Raw genomic sequence first — 15952 nt, 5'->3', positions numbered from 1 at the left:
ATACACTGGAGTGGGTGGTTTTTTTTTTGGGGGGGTGCGGTTGTTTTGGTTTTGATATTTAAAATTATTTCTTAAGGGAGGGCAGATTAGGAGACTGAAAGTTAACTGGGTGGGGGCTTAAGCTTGAAGATTCACATAGGACAGGATCAGCAAGCTTTTTAAAGTAAAGAGCTATTTTCTCCTAATATGTTTGACCCAAGATTTACAAAGAACCGTAATGGGTAGAGAAAGAGTTTTGAGATATGATGATTAATGTAATATGGTTATACTGTATATGTGTGTATATATATATATATATATATATGTATATATATATATATATATATATATACATATTCTGAAATCGCTTTAGCATGGTAGGAAAAGCCTGAGACTTGGGAGATCAGAAAAAAATTTCAGCTCTCATCATTCATTGGCTAAAAAACCTCCCTGTTTTTATATTTTATTGTCCAGTTACACAGGTGTTTAATGGCAGCAAACACTTACTTTCACGTTAAGTGGATGCGTGAGATTGTTGCCAGTAGAGTGATCAGGCTTCTAAATGTCTTAATTACCATCTTTTTAGATAAGACCCCTGAGGCAGACCTTACAGCCAAAACACATACGTGTCGGGTCTTAACAATGAATAAACAGATTGAGCATCACAGGTCACCTTTTGTTCTACCTTGAGGAGGTAGAATTCTCCTGTATTTATGTAGCAAACACTTACTGGACATATTCTTTTCATATCCACTAAAAAAAAAACTAAAAATTGTTAAATCCAAAGTCCAAACGCTTTAAACAAAACCATCCACTATAGTAGAGAGCACTAATCTTTAGATATCTTAATGCAGCCAGCATTTCATGGCACTGCCACTGCTCCATCGGAGGAAATAAAGTTCAGCTGCTCTAAATCAGCAGTGTGAAGCATCAGCTTCAAACAGTGCCAGTGAATGATAAGAGGAGAAAATGAGTTCCCTAACCATGTTTTAGCACAAACATGATGAAGATGGTGATTGACCACTTTGATTTAGATGGACACCCTTTAAATAAATTGACTAGAGACTTCCATCAATGGAGAGACAGCAACACTAGCTGCATCTGTATGAATTTTGACCTGGAGATTTTGATTATGTTGATCCCAATTGTTCCTGTAGTCTGGCTAGAAATAGAACTTGAACTGTGGCAGCCATATTTCTGGTGCCATTTGATTGGTGAAAGGATGTCTGTGATTACCTGAAACAGTGCACTCGCGAAACAAACAATCCTTGTAAAGGATTGGGAATCCTTCTGGATTTGTGTATGGTGGCTTATGAACACCATGGTTAGAGCTACAGCCTAGACAATGACATGGGGGCCAAATTTTTCTCCATCTCTGAATTCAATTTTCCCATCTCCATGAGTTTTGTCGCTGTCTTGATCCCTGCCCCATTCCTGTAAGCTCTGCCTCAACTGCACAAGCCTCAAACGCTTATGATTTTAAAGTGTTTGAGGCTTGTGCATATGAGGACAGAGCCTGCAGAATGGGCCAAGACAGGAAAAGAACTCACTGGGATGGAGAAAAAATGAGTTCCCGCAGAGAAGGGGAAAAATTTATCCCCATGCCATTCTCTATTACAGCCTCAGACCCCTGAAGTTGTGGGTTCAAACCTCCACTGCCCAGGTACATTAGCTACTTACATAGAAACAGAACAAACATAACTTACAAAAATAAATTGCACAGTCCAAATACTTGTTGCTTACTGTCTGTACATTAGTTTACAAGCTAAGAACAAGGAGAACTGTGTTTAATTCCCACTGCAGCTCCTTGTAACCCTGGGCAAGTCACTTACCCCCACCACTGCCCCATGCAAAGCTATGCAGGAAGCAGCACGGGGCCAGGCTGGAGATAGAAAAGATCGCTCCTGCCCTGCACCACTGGCTGCAAAATTCGAGGATGCAGCCGTCCAGCGAGGGAGGTAAGGGGGGAGTAATGATTTTTTAAAACAGTATAGGCCGCCTCAATTACTGATAGATAAGCCACGGCTAATACAATGGGGCAGGGCTTATCTACCAATTTTAAACCTTGCATAGACATTTTCTGCGGCCTATATGTGGGGAAATACAGTAGTCAAACCTTAGTTTACGAGTGCCGTGGTTTGTGAGTGTTTTGCAAGACAAGCAAAACATCGCAAAATCAGCACCTTGGAAACCGAGTACGACTCGCTAAATGAGCAAGTGCGACCCTAATCTGTACCTCGGAAAACAAGCGCTACACGAGCAACTTTGCTGGCATGTACAGCACTCGCGCGGCACGAAGGACAATAAAAAAGCACAGTGCATGCACGAAGACTGTGCCAGACCCGGAGAACCTCGAGGGGATCGTGAGGGAAAAGGCGCAAACTAGCTTGTACTGTATTAGCCAGCAAAAAAAAATTTTAAATCCATCATGTGCTGTAAGCAGCAGCACACAATACAACGATCATCTTGTAGCCAGCAAAAAAATAAAAAAATCCATCGTATGCTGTAAGCAGCAGTACACAATACAACAATCATCTTGTAGCCAGCAAAAAAAATTTCAAAAATCCATCGTGTGCTGTTAAGCCAGCCAGCAGCACCCAATAAAATTATCCTGTGGTAGCCAGCACACCAAAAAACATCAGCTTGTGGTATTAGCCAGGAAAAAAACCCTCCATCGTGTGCTGTTAAGCAGGAGCACAAAAATTAAATCAACTTGTGCTGTTAGCCAACAAAACAACCATCAGTGAGTGCTGTTAGCCAACAGATTAAATAAAAACAAGCAGCTTGTGTTGCTAGCCTGTGCCCATCTCATCAGTGCATCCTGGGTGAGCGATTCCTCCGTCTTTTTCTCCTCCTCCTCACCAGTGCTTCCTGAGTGCACATCTCATAAACTGTGTGCCCATCGTAGAAGTGCAAGAATGGCCTCTAAGAAGAAGCAACAGCATGAAAAGGAAAGCAATAAGAAGGAGATGATTACAGTGGAAATTAAGAAGGAAATCATCCAGAAACATAAATAAGGTATGCGAGTGGCCGACATTGCAAGATGTTATAATAAAACTACATCAACCATTTGCACAATATTAAAAAAGAAAGGAGGCTAGATGCAGCAAAAGGAGTCATGAGAGTATCAAAGCAACGGCCATGAGTTCCGGAAGATGTAGAAAAGTTGCTTCTCCTATGGATAAATGAGAAGCAACTCGCAGGTGATACTGTTGAAGGGTCATGAAATGGTTAACTGTTGTTTGAAATACTGCTCTGGCCTACATAGCTAGAAACAGTAAATAATCTACTGACATCATCTGCTTGAAATGTATGTCCCTGCCTTACCACCATGATGTACCCTGCCCTTCTGAACATGTAACATTTAGAACTGCAAGGCTTAGATAAGCAGATAAATGAACTAGCTTCCTATAGGACTATAAGTTGTACCCCTGAAACTATCATAAGTACTGGCTTAGGACCAATAATAATTGTAGAAAAGTTATAGAAGTAACAAATGAAAATTGTAGTTTTTGCATATATTAGTTTGCATATGCTTAGTGAAAAGGGCATAAAAGTCCGTGCATTCCTGTTTCTAACACTCTTGTAAGCAGGCTGTTCACTGCACAAGGGTCCGGCATGCTGTAAATAAACCTCTTGTACTTTCTTCACGCCTCTGACTTTGTGTGTACAAGTGACCTTTCACTGTGACCGAGAGCATTATCTGTGAGAAGGCAAAGGCATTGTACACCGACTGTAGGGATGAAACAGCACACAGGATACGAGTCGGGTGGAGACGTTGCCTGAGGCTAGCTCAGAGCCCTTTTATTATGCTTCTATGCTCTTGACATCACAGTAACTTCCTTGATTACATATCTAACGATTGGTGGATACAAAATTACATGTTTTTACATCGTGATCATCCTTAACTCTGCACATAGTCAATGCCTGTTTCTGCTGAAGTATCTTTCCATATAAGGGCTACTTAAATAAGATAAGGGTTAATTTGTGACAAGGAAGGGGGAGAGGGAATGATTCAGCATTCTGTCACAGGGACCACGAAGTCAGTGTGTTGACCTCGCCCCAATTTAGAACTGCGTTACTACAACCGACCTTATAAGTAAACTGCCAGGTATGTCAACAGAAAATGAAGGCTTCAAGGCAAGCTGGGGATGGTTTGATAACTTTAAGAGGAGAAGTGGCATCCATAGTGATGTGAGGCAAAGAGAGGCTGCAAGTTCGGATGCTGAGGCAGCTGAGACGTTTGCTGCTGAGTTCCAGGAGCTCATAGCTTCTGAGTGTTACCTGCCGCAGCAAGATTTTAACTGCGATGAAACAGGGCTTTTTTTAAAAAAAAGATGCCTAGGAGGACCTACATTACAGCAGAAGAGAACGCAATGCCCGGTCACAAGCCCATGAAAGACCATCTCACCCTCTTGTTCTGTGCTAATGCAAGTGGGGATCTCAAAGTCAAGCCCCTGCTTGTGTATCATTCGGAGAATCCACGAGCCTTCAAGAAATGCAAGGTGCAGAAAAGCCAGTTAAATGTTCTGTGGAGGTCCAACAGCAGGGCTTGGGTCACTCGTATCTTGTTCATTGAGTGGGTCAACGAGGTCTTTGGTCCTGCAGTGAAGAAATACCTTTTAGAAAAGAATCTGCCAAAGTCTGCTAATTATGGATAATGCTCCTGCTCATCCTCCAGGCCTAGAGGATGACTTATTGGAGGAATTCCAGTTCATTAAGGTCAAGTTCCTTCCTCCAAACAAAACTCCACTAATCCAGCCCATGGACCAGCAGGTCATTTCAAATTTTACACCAAAGCACTCTTTCAGCAATGCTTTGAGGTAACTGATGGAACAAATCTTACCCTCTGAGTTTTGGAAAAATCATTTCCACAGTGTTAACTGCCTCAAGATCATCGATAAAGTTTGGGATGGGGTCACCAAGAGAACCCTCAATTCTGCTTGGAGAAAACTCTGGTCTGATTGCGTTCTTGAATATGGCTTGGTCAAGAATATGAGCTTTTGCTTGTCAATGAAATTATGTCCTTGGGAACAACCATGAGACTGGAGATGAATGAGGATAACATCCAGGAGCTGGTGGAGGAACATGGCCAGGAGCTAACCACCAATGAACTGTGGTAACTGCATTGTGCGTAACAAGAGGTAATGGAGGAGATCTCATCTGAGGAGGAGGAGAACAAGACAGAGGAATCTCTCACTTCAAATGAGATTAGGGAGATGTTTAAAATGTGGGAAAAAGTGTAAAATTTTGTAGAAGAGCCCCACCCAAATAAGTCTGTAGCAATGCAAGTGATGAATCTATTTAATGACAATGCATTGTCACATTTCCAAGAAATCCTCAAAAGGAGGCAGAAGCAACTATCACTGGATAGGTTCCTTGTTAAAGCCACACAGAGATTCCACTGAGCCAACAGATAGCAATGATTAAGTTGTCCTACACAAAAACTCTCATCCTCTCCTCTCCTGCCTCACACCAGTCACGATTCTGTTCAAAAGTAAAGTGCAGACTATTTGTGCCATCTCATCAGTGCCTCCATTGTGCCTATCAGTACATTCTGTGTGCCCATCAGTACATTCTGTGTGCCCATCTCATCAGTGCCTCCATTGTGCCTATCGGTGCATTCTGTGTGCCCATCTCATCAATGCCTCCATTGTGCCTATCAGTGCATTCTGTGTCCGATCTCATCAGTGCCTCCATTGTGCCTATCAGTGCATTCTATGTGCCCATCTCAGTGCCTCCATTGTGCCTATCAGTGCATTCTGTGAGCCCATCTCATCAGTGCCTCCATTGTGCCTATCGGTGCATTCTGTGTGCCGATCTCATCAGTACCTCTATTGTGACTATCAGTGCATTCTGTGTGCCCATCTCATCAGTGCCCCCATTGTGACCATCATAGTGCATTCTGTGTGACCATCTCATCAGTGTCTCCATTGTGCCTATCAGTGCATTTTGTGTGCCCATCTCATATGCTTCCATTGTGACCATTGCAGTGCATTCTGTGTGCACATCTCATCAGTGCCTCCATTGTGCCTATCAGTGCATTCTGTGAGCCCATCTCATCAGTGCCTCCACTGTGTCCATCGCAGTGCATTCTGTGCTCATCAGTGCCTCCATTGTGCCTATCAGTGCATTCTGTGTCCACTTCTCATCAGTGTCTCCATTGTGCCTATCAGTGCATTTTGTGTGCCCATCTCATGTGCCTCCATTGTGACCATAGCAGTGCATTGTGTGCCCATCTCATCAGTACCTCTATTGTGACTATCAGTGCATTCTGTGTGCCCATCTCATCAGTGCCCCCATTGTGACCATCATAGTGCATTCTGTGTGACCATCTCATCAGTGTCTCCATTGTGCCTATCAGTGCATTTTGTGTGCCCATCTCATATGCTTCCATTGTGACCATTGCAGTGCATTCTGTGTGCACATCTCATCAGTGCCTCCATTGTGCCTATCAGTGCATTCTGTGAGCCCATCTCATCAGTGCCTCCACTGTGTCCATCGCAGTGCATTCTGTGCTCATCAGTGCCTCCATTGTGCCTATCAGTGCATTCTGTGTCCACTTCTCATCAGTGTCTCCATTGTGCCTATCAGTGCATTTTGTGTGCCCATCTCATGTGCCTCCATTGTGACCATAGCAGTGCATTGTGTGCCCATCTCATCAGTGCCTCTATTGTGACTATCAGTGCATTCTGTGTGCCCATCTCATCAGTGTCCCCATTGTGACAATCGCAGTGCATTCTGTGAGCCCATCTCATCATTGCTACTTTTCACTTCACTATTACCCTCCAGGTACTTTAGTTAGATTGTGAGCCTTCGGGACAGTAAGGGAATTTTCCAAGTACCTTTCTTATTTCTAATCTTAATGTATATTTTCTGTAAACCGCTTAGAACCTAACGGATGTAGCGGTATATAAGAAATAAATTACATTACAAATAAATTACATTACATTACAAATTGCCTCCATTGTGCCTATCAGTGCATTCTGTGAGCCCATCTCATCAGTGCCTCCATTGTGACCATTGTAGTGCATTCTGTGTGCCCATCTCATCAGTGCCTCCGTTGTGCCCATCGCAGTGCATTCTGTGTGCCCATCTCATCAGTTCCTCCATTGTAACCATCAGTGCCTCCATTGTGCCCATCGCAGTGCATTTTGTGTGCCTATCTCATCAGTGCCTCCCGTGTGTCCATCTTAGAAGCAGAATGAAAAAGAAGGCAGTAAGGAGAAGAATATTTTTACTTTATACAGTACAGTTTAGTACAAAGTTTTTGGGAGGTGGAACGAATCATTCGAGTTTCCATTATTTCCTATGGGGAAATTCGTTTTGATATAAGAGTGCTTTGGATTGAGAGCATGCTTCTGGAACGAATTATGCTCTCAAACCAAGGTTCCACTGTATATGCTTAATGCATGGTTTTATGACTATCATTTATTAAAATTTTCTACACCGCCTCATTTGCCACACAAGTCTAGGCGAGTTACAATTTAAAAATAAGGTTAAATTAAGAAAAGAACTCCAATATTTATAATAGGAAAGACACAATCACACAAGATATACTGTACACACAAACCAGAAATCATAGTGTTGTACCTGACCCCCCCCCCACCCCCACCCCGCTTTCACCCAATCCACCCCAAAGGCAATGGTTCTAGTCCTCTTCAAATGCTAGCTTGAAATAGAATTCCTTTCAAATAAAATATTCTCTCTTTCCAGATTCAGTTTTCTGGTCTTTCTTCTTTTGTGTACAGCCTTCTAGTTCATTACTCTCCCCTTGGAGGGCACTCCATTCTCAGCATCTACTGACCGTCCTTTCTTTGCTGGATGTTCACAGCAATTCTTTTCTCAGTTGTCTCCTATTCTATGTTATTCTCTTCCTCTCTACCTCTGGCCTGAGTGCTCTTTTTCCAAAATTTAAAGCACAATTAGAAGCTTATTAATTACAGACTACTCCAGAGACCTGCTTTACTGTTCTAACAGAACTGCCAGAACACCTGCAGACTAGAATTTATTAAACATTTTTTAGCTTATAATTTTTAACCATAACTTATTTCATTATTTTGCTAGGATCGTTTACTCCCTCTTTTTCTGTTTTATTCTCTTTTATTTTTGTTTCTTTATTTTCTGCTTGATATTGATACATGTCTGATCTACTACTCCAGTTTTGCAATGCAGCTGTTACTTCACTCCTTGGGTGCTTGTTGCTAATATTCTGCCGTTTTTTCTGGGGTTCCTTCTTTCTTTCCTTGTTACAATTTATCTTTATATAAGTGGGTTTTTTTTTCCAGAGGCACTTTAGCTTTGGACAGAGAGGGTAGTTCTATATGCCTAGTGAATTAGTTTTGTAAACCAAAACAGTATATCAAATACAATTATTTTTTCACTAGCTTTTGATGCATTCATGATCAAATTAATTCTCCCACTAGTTAACAACCCCTCTCAATGTCCTTCATGGTTTTCCATCCACCCATTAAATCTTGATAGTACTGTAATCATTCCTTTACCATTTCCCCTTTTGTTCCTGTCATGTCTTATATTGCAATTGAGCCATCTTACAGTAAACTTCCTAATTTCAAACCGTAAAGCAAACTCTCACAGCAACAGATTCAGTCCAAATACCGTAGCCAGAATTTCATTTATACCGGCTGAAAGGTTTAATAGAGGACCTAAGGGATATCAGACAGCCCTCCAAACAGCATAGTTTGGATGGGTAAATTCCTCATTTGTCCCAAGGTACCTCCTCCACCTTATTTTATATATATCTTTTGCTTAATTTCTTATATGTATATTTATTCTTATTTTCAATCTTATAACTTATTTTTCTTAAGCATATTGGATGTACTTAGCTTTTTTTTGTTAGCATTCAGCTGCAAGCTATTTCCCCGAACGCCAACGCGTTTCGAGATCTCTGTCAAGGCGACAAGGGGAACTTAATATTAACAAAGAACAGCATACCGTCTACCCATATCCAAAAAGCTTTTTGGATATGGGTAGACGGTATGCTGTTCTTTGTTAATATTAAGTTCCCCTTGTCGCCTTGACAAAGATCTCGAAACGCGTTGGCGTTCGGGGAAATAGCTTGCAGCTGAGTGCTAACAAAAAAAAGCTAAGTACATCCAATATGCTTAAGAAAAATAAGTTATAAGATTGAAAATAAGAATAAATATACATATAAGAAATTAAGCAAAAGATATATATAAAATAAGGTGGAGGAGGTACCTTGGGACAAATGAGGAATTTACCCATCCAAACTATGCTGTTTGGAGGGCTGTCTGATATCCCTTAGGTCCTCTATTAAACCTTTCAGCCGGTATAAATGAAATTCTGGCTACGGTATTTGGACTGAATCTGTTGCTGTGAGAGTTTGGTTTATGTCTTATATTGTTCATTGTTTTGTCAATTATTTATCAGTATGTTTCCCCACCCTGGCTTATTTTCCTTTGTAAACCACCTAGATCAGAGGTGTCCAACCTTTTGGCTTCCCTGGGCCACGCTAGCCGGAAAAAAAATTTCTGGGGCCGCACAAACACGCAAACGCTGCAGCAAGACAAAGGAGGGAGCTGGCAAGATGGTAACCACCCAAGGGCGGCAGAGGAAAACACTGCATTTCCCTCGACCGGGGCCGCAAAAAATACTTCATGGGGCCGCAGGTTGGACACCCCTGACCTAGATTTTAACCATTTTATATTTATGATATATCAAGTTAACTGAACAAAATTAAGAGAGATGCCATAGAGTGAAGAGTCAGAGGAAGGAATGTTCCAAATGGTAGGATTGAGGAGAAAAAAAAAAAAAAGGACGATTTTCATGTGGGTTTCCAATGGGCAAGACCTGGCCCTGGAAGCAGCAGCCTGTAATCATTTATGGAATACAGACATCCAATGGAAGCAGATGGGATAGTTAGCGAGGCTAAATAATCTGGCTTATTTGTGTGAAGAGCTTTATAGACAAAGTAGTTTTTTAGTCCGTTACATTAAGGGGTGCTAGAATAGATGTGTAGACTTAGACATTTCTTTCTTTCTGTCTCTTTCCCTGCCCCCTTTCTTTCTTTCTGTCGCTCTCCCTTCCCCCTGTCTGTCTTTCTTTCTGTATCTCTCCCTGGCCCCCCAAACCTCTCCTCCCACATACGTTTAAAAGGACCGATCTTCACTGGCAGTGAGCAGTGGGTCTGATGCACACTGCTCACGCCAGCCCCACAGCCTTCCTTCCGATGCAACTTCCTGTTTCTGCAGAGGCAGAATGTGTCAGAAGGAAGAATGTAGGGCTGGCGTGAGAAGCATGTATCAGTCACGCTGCTTGCTGCTGGTGAAGATTGAGGCTCTGAAAGGACGGCAGCGGAGAGAGCGACGGGATTAGATCGCATCACATTGCCTTGCCTGACACAGCGCCCGCCCACCTACCAGTCTCGCGCTCCCAGCCGGGGCTTCTGAGCGCCGTCGCCCCAGCCAATCGTCGGCCGCCTTGGTCTGGGCCGCTCCGTGGCTTTAGGCAGGCGCAGCCCATGCCGCTGTCACGCCAACCCGCCGCCGAGCTGTCTTTCCTTCTCTGCCAGTGGGGACCGCCGGGACCTGGGTGCGGTGGAAAAGGGGGGTCTTGCCTGGCCGGGGCCGGCCGAATCCTGGGCCTGCTCTCCTTCCCCTAAGTCCCGGCCCCTCACTCCGCGCCATCTTGCGCATGCGCACTCTTGCCGCCACATCCCGACAGATCAGGGATCACGCAGCGAGAGTGCACATGCGCGCGTAGCGTTTTATTATTATAGATGGCAAAACTTGGACAATGAAGTTTGATAGGTAACCAGTGAAGTTGCTTTAATTGCAGCGTAACAGGATAACATTTAGCTTTACGTAGAACAAGTACTGCTATAGTTTGTAACGTTTGTATCCATTTTAAATTTGCTTTTGAGATACTTGGGTATTTGGAGTTAATAAAGGCACGGAACAGGGCATGCAAGGCCTCTTAATCAAAATAGTTACAAATAGCCCTGAGTATTCTATGCATTTTAAAAAAATGATTTTAATACTGCTGAGACTTGTTGATTGAAAGAAAGCTGAGTCTATTATGATCCCAAGATGAGTTTACTGCTAGAACAGTCTGGCCAAATAAACCAGGATCCGATGACGGAGGTGGACTATAGCCTGTAATCCAGTATGCGACTTTTTTGGGGAATTGAGAACCAATTCCCCAAAACATGGTTAAGGACAAATAAACATAATGTCCAATGAATCAGTAGTGGTACAATTAAATTCTGATTGAGCTAATGTTTATATAAACTTTTTTAAAAAAGAAGCATTTCTAAAAAGTTCCATTAAAAATTCTTCAGATAAATTCAACACTGTGTCTATTTGGCCTGCATCCTTTCTTGATTAGCCTGTAAATAAAAGAAAAAAAAAATTATTAATTTTTGTTTGCTTTAGTTAAATTTAAAATCGGAAAACTTTTTCGCATCTTAGAAAATCTCTCATTATACCAAGAATTCATTACTACACACATCAGCAACTATCTCACTACTGAAAAGCATACAGGTTCACCAGCTAAATAATATAAACAGAAAATAAATGGACCATAAAAACAAGTCTGATCCCAGAAAAGCTTTAATGATACTTGATGAAATAATTGGGCTCGTGTATGTAACATTTTTTTTATACAGTGCCATATGAAAGCCTTCAAATCCCATCCTATCTAAAAAAAAAAAAAAATACAATGCAAAATGCCAATGTAATCCATTTATTTCACAGGATCATGCTCGTAATCCAAAATGCTCATTTTTCAAAGCAAAGTTCCCCATAGGCTTTAACGCAAACTCAGAAGATTCGTTCCACAACCGAAGTTTGCAATGGTGGCCCAGGGGTGAGTACCTGCCTGCGGGTGCTGCACAGCGATTCCAAAGTGGTGCCTCTCTGTAATTTCATCGAGTGTCCCCCTAGTCTTTGTAAATTTTGTAGTAAAAAAAAAAACAAAAACAAAACCCAAAATACAAAAAAACAACAATAATAATTTGATCCATTTATATCCATTTTACACCACTCAGAATTTTGTAGACTTCAATTATATCTCCCATCAGCTGTTTCTTTTCCAAAATGAAAAGTCCTAACTTCTTTAGTCTTTCCACATATCAAAGAAGTTCCATCCCCTTTGTAATCTTGGTCGCTCTTCTTTGAGCTTTTTCTAGTTCCGCTATATCATTTTTTTTTTTTTAGATAAGGTGACCAGAATTCAACACAATACTCAAAGTGAGGTTACAGCATGGAGCAATAGAAGCATTATAACATTCTTAGTCTTGTTTGTCATCCCTTTTCTAATAAGTCCTAGTATCTTGTTTGCTTTTTTGGCTGCCGCCACACATTGGGCGGAAGGTTTCAGCATATTGCTATATGACACAAAGATCTTTTTCTTGGGTGTTGATCCAAGGTTGACCCCCATTGTTAATTGAGTTGTTTGAATGATATTATTTTACTATTTTAGTATGATTAAATAAGTACATACAATTTCTCACTGAAATTCAGTGGGTGCTGAGAAAATGTCAAAAGCTCTAAGGGGTTACTTTTTTTGGTTCATAGTCAGTCGCGCGCCAACAATCGAGCGCTGACAATTCAGCGCAAGAAAGAAGCACGCAGTGGGAAAACTTAGTTTTAAAGAGCTCTGAACCGGGGTGTGAGTGGGGAACCCCCCCCACCCCACACACACACTTTACTCTATAGTGTTCGCGCTGCTGTTGGGGGGGGGGGTTGGAACCCTCCATTATAGAGAAAACGGAACTTTTTCTGATTTTTTTGGGAAAAGTTCCATTATAATGTGGGGGGTTGCACCCCCCACCCCCCCCAACGGCAGCACGAACACGCTCAGTAAAGTGGGGAGGTTCCCCCCCATACACCCCCCGTTGGAGCTCTTTAAAACAAAGTTTTCCCGCAGCACGCTTCTTTCTTGTACCGAATTGTCAGCGCCCGATTGTTGGTGCGCTGGTGTCTGGCGCACGATTATCCTGTCACCCTTTTTTTTAACCTCACCCTTTATACATGGATATAGGGCCAAAACAACTGCTATTAATGCTTCTGTCCTAGTTCTGCAACTGAAGGCTGATATCTTAAGACTTGGAACTCAACAAATCTCTCTATAACCACTTCCAAGTGTATACTTCTTACTTTTACTCATATATCACATCATTTCAGACATTCTTGTTATACTTTTTTTTACTATATAAAAAAAAGTATAACAAGAATGTCTGAAATGATGTGATATATGAGTAAAAGTAAGAAGTATACACTTGGAAGTGGTTATAGAGAGATCTGTCCTAGTTCTGGCAGCAGAAATCCAGCACTCAAGTCACCAGGAACACTGATCTGGCTACAAGGTTCCTTAATTAAGTAGCCAAATATTGGTGTGGAAAAGTAGCCTAACAATTAGAGCAGAGGGTTGAAAACCAGGACTAAAACCAGACATCCCTTGGGACTTTATGCAAATGTTTGATTGTAAACCCTCCGAGGACAGGGAAATAGTGTACCTGAACAGCATTTTGCCTTAAACTATGGCTGAAAGGCAAAAAAAAAGGAAGAGGAGGGGATGGGATGGGACTTGTATACCACCTTTTTGTGGTTACACATTCAAAGCGGTTTACATATGTGTGTCTAAATTATTAATTTAGTGAAAAGTTGTTTTTTTTTAAATTTTCCACTGCCAAAATTAAGTTGATCTTTGCACTAGGAAAATCTTAACTTTCAGGAGGTAGATGGATGCTATACAGTTTTATGGAATGAGATACCTGAAGCAATACGATTCTGTGAAAATGTTTTACAGTTCAGGAAATTGCTTAAAACATTCTTCTTTGTCTAGGCTTTAACTGATATTAGTAATCTATGGCTAGAAAAGTTAGTGCAGAATTCTGATTTTTTTATAGCAGGGCTAGAATTTTAAGTGTGGCTTTATCAAGTCTGATGAATGGAGTTTTGTCTAATGAACGTGATATTTATTGTGAGCTGCTTAGTTTATTAAGTGGATTAGAAATATTTAAATAAATAACTCTGATGGCAATACTTCACTTTATTAGTCACTTTATTCCTAAGTGTTTACTGCTATAAGTTTCAGCTTCATACAAAAGAATCTTCTTTGCTCCTTTTTTCTCTCTGTAGCTCCCAATATTCAGTCCTGCTGCCTGTCTCCTTTTTTATATGCGACAACCATTACCAAGCACAAGCAGAAGACCAATACTGTGACTGGCCTCCTTATTTAATGAACCATATAGGCCTTTATGTGCCATGACACACTACATTACTGTGATGTGCAAAGCTAATAAGTATGGTAAAGGGGATAGGACTTGATATACTGCTTTTTCTGTGTGGTTACACAAAGTGGTTTATAGATTTTGTACCTGGGGCAATAACGTGTTAATGAATTCAGCTGACAGAAAAAAAAATCCCAAAAACCTTTTTGAGCCAGAACCAAAGCCAAAACAGACTGCATAGTAACGTGAAGAACTGAATTTCCTCTAGGTCTGCCAACATGCTGTCTTCTCACTGTAACCGGACTTTAAATAATACAAGCCCACTGAACAGTTGTATTTCTGCTACCCAAGCTACACCCTTCATGATCCTCAGCAACCACAATACAGATCACAGACCACAATACAGCTCACAGAATTCTATTGGATAAACGCTTATTACCCGAGTTATGTCGCATATCTGCAAAGAGGAAAATTGGGATATTGCAAGTCTGGAGTATCTGAAGTATTTGGCGCACTCTTTGACCCCACAAGCAGAAATGCAACATACAACCCAAGAGCACCATTAGCTGAGGAGCTGGAACAACTGGCGAAGGGCAGGCTGATTACACAGCTCGCAGCAACCCAACGTAAATGTCTGCAGCAGGATGACGCTGCCAGCGAGAGGATGTCTAGGAAAACAGCACCGGCCAGGTACGTCGCTGCCTCCGGAAGCTGCGAAGCCCCCGAGCCCATGTCTCAGGCTAACTCCAACTTCTTCTGCGTCTCATCCAGTTTGCGCTGCAGCCTCCTCCTCCGCCAGTCCAAGTAGTTCCTGCGAATGCGGCTGGCCTGCCACCCAACGAGCAGCCCGGAAGCAAAGGCTAGAACCACGGCCACCTGCACCTCGCGCGCGGGCAATTCCACCATTGTCCCCGCTCCAGCGGCCCAGGCCAAGGTCACCGGCGTGCGCCTGCGCTGGAGCCAAAGGGTCGCCGCCCTCTAAGCACAAGCTCCGCCCTCTGCCGTACGCGCGCTGCAATTGAGGAGAGCCGGGCCTGACCAATGACGTCGCAGAACAAAGCGCCTAACCCGTTGCTTGAAATAATTGCTGTGGCCGCGCGTGCTGGGTTTTGTAAACATGTAGATCACCAAAGGCAAAACTTCATGCTTGATTAAAAAGTTACGACCCGTTAAAAAAGAAAACAAATGGTACGCCTTTCAAAGCTATAGAAATGATAATTAGTAGTAGTTAATGACTGCTAAATACGTACATTGCTAGGTCCGCAAATATCTAGGGCACTTGACGCTCCAAAGAGAGTCAGAATGCAGCATATGAAGGGTGTTCACCAGTATGTGAGAGGCAGGGAACAAGGTAAAACCAGGATCTCTTGGAGATCTCGAGAATCCTGGTTTTCCCCAGACCCCAGTCTATGATCCCCTGCACCTTTAGTGGATAGCTTTATAAAGGGCATCTAGGTTTGTAAGTGATATTGCTGACGGGCTGTGTGATAAGATTTGCCTCTGGAGATATTACCAAAATCTGCAACAGAGTAGACACCCCTGATGGTGTGGATAACATTTATATAGTTAATTCGTTTTCTAACCCTTTCTCTCCCAACGAGCTCAGAACGGGTTACAGGTTAATATACATAATAAACAGTTAACTGGTTACAGTTTGCCATAGCTACAGTATAAGCTTTTCCAATACAAGTTTTTAACCTAACTCGACACATACTAGGGATATAATACACAGTTTACAGGTTACAATTTTTCATAGTT

At 42.1% G+C, this 15952-nt stretch overlaps 1 long non-coding RNA gene across 1 annotated transcript; it reads right to left on the bottom strand.

Moving 5' to 3' along the window:
- Nucleotides 1–10761: 10761 nt before the first annotated feature.
- LOC117358011 lies at nt 10762–14915 on the bottom strand. The gene is made up of 2 exons (XR_004538929.1): nt 14634–14915; nt 10762–11347 (listed from the first exon to the last, which is right to left on the bottom strand). It is a non-coding gene; the product is annotated as an uncharacterized LOC117358011 (long non-coding RNA).
- Nucleotides 14916–15952: the final 1037 nt, after the last annotated feature.

The sequence above is a fragment of the Geotrypetes seraphini genome, chromosome 3 (genome assembly GCF_902459505.1).
Source record: "Geotrypetes seraphini chromosome 3, aGeoSer1.1, whole genome shotgun sequence".
NCBI classification, from domain to species: domain Eukaryota; kingdom Metazoa; phylum Chordata; class Amphibia; order Gymnophiona; family Dermophiidae; genus Geotrypetes; species Geotrypetes seraphini.
This window is presented reverse-complemented; position numbering and strand designations above follow the sequence as displayed.